The sequence below is a fragment of the Camelus ferus genome, chromosome 27 (genome assembly GCF_009834535.1).
Source record: "Camelus ferus isolate YT-003-E chromosome 27, BCGSAC_Cfer_1.0, whole genome shotgun sequence".
Lineage (NCBI taxonomy): Eukaryota > Metazoa > Chordata > Mammalia > Artiodactyla > Camelidae > Camelus > Camelus ferus.
In genome coordinates, this window is record NC_045722.1 from 13,299,814 (window position 1) to 13,305,793 (window position 5,980).

The following is a 5,980-nucleotide window of genomic DNA, read 5'->3' on the forward strand; positions in this document are numbered from 1 at the left end:
GACATCTCTGATCTCCCAGACAAATGAGCAGAAAGAGCTCTGTTCTCCAGGTGGGTGACACCCATGGGGTTTGGTATCATGTGGTGGAAGTTAAGCTGACATTCTTCATTACTAGGAATTAAAATCCTTTAAATCCCTATTCACCCACCGTGTTTATGTTTCTAAGTGTTACTTAGAATTACCACACTTGGGACACACTAACTTTCTAAACAATTTTTTTTTTAATTGAAGTCTAGTCAGTTTACAATGCTGTGTTAATTTCTGGTGTACAGCATAACGTTTCAGTCATGCATATACATACATATATTTGTTTTTATATCCTTTTTCATTGTAGGTTACTACAAGATATTGAATATAGTTCCCTGTGCTCTACAGAAGAAACTTGTTGTATATATGTTATATATATTAGTATCTGCAAATCTCAAACTCCCAATTTATCCCTTCCCACCCTCTTTCTTTCCTGGTAACCATAAGTTTGTTTTCTATGTCTGTGAGTCTGTTTCTGATTTTTTTTTCTTCTAAACAAATTTAATTCCCTGTGACCCCTTTAGAATATTCCAGCTCACTGCTCCGCTCACCATCCTAAGCATGTCTGGAAGTTTTTCTCCCTTCTGTTTTTCTTCATGGCACCTCTGCCCTGGGAGGTTGTCCCTTCCTACGTCTGTGTAACTAAATCCCACCTGTTCTTGGAAGGTCAGATTGGAACCCACCTCCTCTATCCTGCATGGGGACTTCCCTACTCTGCTTTCCTTTCTGGGAAAGGTGTGGTCTTGAGTTGCTGAGTGTTTCTCAGAACAGAAGTGTGCACCCCAGGTGTCTGATGACGTGTTCTCTGAAGTCTCCATGTTGATTTGCACTGTTTTGTTTGTTTGTTTGTTTGGCAGAAGAGGAAGGAGTTTAAATATTTTTACCCTGAGGATCATCTAAAAAAATTAATAAAGTAATCAGGATGGCCAAAACAACAACTAACTCCTTGTGATTTCCTTGCCCGTGAGTCTGTGTGAGTCTGTGATCACGTGGGTGTCAGTTCTCTAAGATTAGGAGGGCAGAGATGAACTAAATGTGTAAATAACAGATCTACATCAAGTAGAAACCCAGATAATCTAGGGCATACTGTGAGAAAGATGTCTTCCCTACAGGAAAAAAAAAAAAAAAAACCCTCAGGGTTGGGGACATGAGTGGTTGTTTGGCCCGATGACAGGGCAGGAAGGATTCAAAAGAACCTTCACAGTGACCCTCAGTGCTATACTCACATCGAAAGTAGAAATTTAGTTTCAATAAAGGAACACCATCTGCCTTGCTGAATTAGTATTGTTGATTTAATAATATTATTGGGTTTTTAAGTTTTGTTTGGGTTTAATTGCTAACTTGAATCGGTGTTGCAGTTTTATAAGTGCAGTAAATACCAGGTATGTGTGCATAATTTTAGGTTTGCACATATTCAAGTAAGATTTGAAATTAACAGCAGAACATGCCATTTGTGTCAGTGTTGAGGAATCTCTGACAATATTTTTTTAAAGAAAGGATGTGGACTACTATTCAGTTTTGAAAAACTGTGGCTGAGCATTGGGTGCTTGTCATTTGTTCATAGAAACATGTCTTTTTCAATGCTGGTGTCTGTTCTTAGAGATCAGAGATTATATCTGTTTTCCGGAGCTCTTCACAGCAGCGAGCCAGGGGTCTTCCATATAGCCATCGCTCAGGAAAATTTGTTGATGGTTGTGATTGTGCTGATGTGCTCTTTCTGAAAGCTAAAGATCTTGGAACCTCAGCTTTTCATACGTAACATGAAGTTGACCCATGAACACTTGACGTACACTCTCTGATTACTCTGATATTCTAAACAGTTTGCAAAAAAAAAAAAAAAAAGCCGATTATGTACATGCTACGGGTAAGCTCTGGGAAACACTTCATGTAAAGATAAAGGCATATGTAGTGATTGTGCCCCTTGGAAGGAAGCATGGCTCCACATCCTTTGTTTTATAAAAGAGGGAAGTGATGAATCTCTTTTCGGTGGATGTAAGTCACGGCGCTCCATGCTGCCAACAATGAGATATGGCTGCAGGACTGTAGTTTTTCATGTGCCTTTTTCCTTGCTAAAGGGAATGAGGCATCGTTTCTTTTTGTAGATAGGTGTAGGAAGATGAAAAGTAATTGCATTTTCTTTGTTCCCTGCAAATTTCCTGAAGGACCAATCAAGGAAGCAAATATAACCTACAGTTTATAGTATAGTTGAGAAGATTAGCATCGTCTCAGTCTAGAAGAACATGAGAGATGTATGAAACTTCAACACAAATACACCTGGAAATCTCAGCAAAAGATTGTGGAGAGACAGACTCACCACCGTCCTACAGTCACTACACTCTGACACATGGGCTGGCTTTGAATTTTGCAGTGTTTTTGACCAAAGTATTTAAACTTCCTGATTTAATACTCAAGCTCAACCCAGTTAATCCAAATGGTTCTTTTTTCTTTCATGGGGTCTTTAATATCAGCTCTGAGTTAGAATCACAAGCCTACTGACTATAGATGTGTTACCTTGGCAAATATTTTTTGTTGTTGTTGTCAAATAAGCCTTTATTACATTGTTTATCTTTGTAGTTAAGTCGCTGGGCAGTCCACCACACCAGCGTTGATGTCCTCTGTGATGTCGTGAGGGTAGCAGCCATGAACGTTGCAGCCCACAGACTGGGCGGTCCCCAGGATCTCTTTCCTAGTTCCAAAGAGTTCTCCAGCTAAAGATAAGTGCGGCATCTGTCAGGCTGTGTTGATGATCTCATCAAAAGTGATGCTTCCACTGTGCTTAATGTTTTCTTGCTTCTCTCTGCCTCTTGGTGGTTCCTTGAGGGTTTTGATGATCAGGGCAGAGGCAGAAGGTACCTACCCCTCTCTGGGCCTGTCTGTTCTGAAAGGTCGATTTCACTGTAATCTCCAGACCCTTCCAATCACCAGTTGCCCTGGTAATGTGATCACCAACCTTTTTTTGGAGACAGACCAGAAGACTGATCTTTAGGGACCAGGGCAGATGTGGCCCCGACTTCCTCCCTGGTGCACCTCAGGTATATGACTTTGACCTAACTTAGGCGGCTGGTGTCAGATGAACCTGGTTTTGGGACGACCGAAGAAAGTTGCACCTTGGCCTCCTGAGAAATACTGAAAAAGCCCTTGGCAAATTCTTAAGATCAGTTTCTTCATCTATAAAATGGAGATGGCATTGATTGATTTTCAGATATGTTATGAGGATTGTGAGATTCTATATGTAAAACTCCTGGTTTTAGGTTGATGACTCATTAAATGGACATTTTTTTCCTGTGACCTTTTAAGATCTGGAGGAATAGGGATCCACTGCTCTCTGAACTCAGAGTGGTCCTCCATTCTGGTGAATCATCAGTATCTTCATGGGAAATTTGAAACACAACTTGTATTAGACTCCACGCTGATTTAGAGAAACTGTGGTGGAATCCAGGAATACGTACTTCAATCAGCCATCCATCAGGTCCAAGAATCACTGTCTTAGGGAGCGGGGTCAATATGCTACTTATAGTTTGGATTCTTAATCCCTAGGAAGGGGTCTGGTACAAAGCAAGGGCTCAGTGAAAGTGCTCAGTGAAAAGCACAAAGAAAGTATGCAGTGAATTCTGTAAAGTGAATTCTATACAAATCTCCTCCATCACCCATGAGTGATGGCATTGATTCTGGTGTTATTCAAACTGACCATTCAGAAGATGGATTATTTGGCTAATTATGGCTGGCCCAATTAGAGAAAAGTCCATTATAAAGCACCTTAAAGTGTTTGAAAGTAAAATTGATTTGGCTATATTTTATAACATGATACAGAGTAAACTTCTTTTATTATAACATAAAAGCCACCATTTAGAGTCTTCCTTATGTTAAATACTTAAAAAGACTTATTACATGATGTTTCGTGGCTTTCTCCCACATTTGCGCAGAGCAAGGACTGCCATGCCACCCTTGTCATTACAGAAGGCACTACATATGACATGAGGGGTTGGTTACATGAGATAATGCTCTTATCTCCTCCTCTCACTTTTTATTCCCACATTGCTGGGTGAAGAGCTTTCATTAATGAAAGCAGTAGTAGTTTGTAGCAGTTTGTAGACTGACGTCAAAATGTCCACGCTTAACAATTCAAGGGCTACCAAAATTCTGAAGAACACTTCAGACACTGATGCTTAAGTCTTCCAGCCAACAGCTGACCTTTCCCTCTCTAGCAATTTTAGACGTTCCAGCCAAGGTTTTTTCCTTTGTTGGGGAGTGAGAAATTTAAAAATAAATCAAGTATTAAAAAAACTAGAAAAACAGAGAGAATAGAAATTAATATTTATCAGCTCTCTAGAGGAGACGTTTTCACTTTCAAGCAATGAAAAAATTCACAAAGGTATGACTACAAAGATATAAGCAAATAATCATAAATTAAACAGTAAAAGAAAAACTGGGGAAAATTCACAGAAAATATTGCAGAAAGAGTGAATATTTTATACATAAAAAGGTTATACAAATTGTTATAAAAATGAGACATCTTATAAATAAATAAGCAAAAGATAGTTAATTCATAAAAGGAAAATTCAATATGCATCATATGTAAAAAATTTATAAACAAAAAATACAAAATGAAAATAAGATTCCATTTTATTTTTTCCTATCAAATTAACAAAACTTAGATTAAAAAAAAATGACAGTACCCTCCGAAAGGGGGGAAAGACCTATATAATGCATATGTGAGAGTAAATTTATACAAGCTTGCATAGAAAGGCATTTAATAATATTTATCAAGAGATGCCAAAATGATCAGACTTACTGACCTAATAATTCTACTTCTGGAAAATGATCCTAATTAAAAAAAAAAAAATAGAAAAAAAGCAAAGAAAAATAATGACGACAAAACAAGAAATAAAACTCAGATTTGCAAGTGAAGATATATTCATTCATTGCAATATAATTTATGCATAAAAATTTGGAAATAAGCTAAGAGTCTCAAAATGGATAATGTTAGGTTAATTGTGATTCATTTATCCAATGAAATATTGTGTGGCTAATGTATGCAAATAACTTATAATAATATAAACTATTGTATTATTATATTATAGGAAACACAATATGAAATTATATACAGAAAGATCACAGTTATGATTACATTTAACCCTCTACCCACTAAAAACAGAAAAGAGAGGCCAGGATCTTTATGTAGAATCACATCGATATAGTATTTCATGGATTGGTTTGTGGTTGAGTGGCTTTGATTGCCAGGTTTTTTTTTTCCTACTATCACCTTTAGTGTATTATTTATTTATTTTTCTAATTACCATGGATAATGGGAAAAATAATAATTTATTCAAAATAATGCACTGTAGCACTGGCTAACGCAACAGTAGGCTTCCACTTTTATACCTTCAGAGGTTTGGGGGAAGCCAGATGTTCACATCACTCTTTGGATAGAAAATGTCACAGACACCCACATAGCTTTAGAAGACCTTCCTGCTCATCTTTATGAGCAAATAAAAACCTACAGTTATTGGCTTGAGAAGAAATGATTATAGTGATATTGGCTAGGAAAAAAAAGTAGAAGAACATAAAAATTAATATTTATCAGCTCGCTAGAGGAAATTCTCTAGGTGTTTAAGCAATGGAAGAAAAACAATAAAAGATCTGGCTGTGAAAATAATTCAAAAGTCTGCATGTAAGTAAATATAACCAAAATTAAAAGATAAGCAATGAATGGGGAAATATTACCAAAAAAATGAATGTGAGTCTCCCTAAAGTTTGCTGCTCCTGAAATTGTTTTAGCTCACTCACTTTTGGGTAAAATTTCTCTGGCAGCAAATGTAATGCACCTTCAATTTAGTCTACTTTCTCAGGGAGCATTAAAAACCATACTTATTGTCCTCTTATATAAATTCCTAATGTGTCTGCCCAGGTGATGGATGAGGTCAGCTATTTTTCTCAAAGTTAAACCTTCAGG

The 5,980-nt window shown here is 37.1% G+C and overlaps 1 pseudogene; it reads right to left on the reverse strand.

The window, feature by feature from the left end:
* Nucleotides 1-2,601: 2,601 nt before the first annotated feature.
* On the reverse strand, nucleotides 2,602-3,965 carry LOC102506792 (annotated as a pseudogene).
* Nucleotides 3,966-5,980: the final 2,015 nt, after the last annotated feature.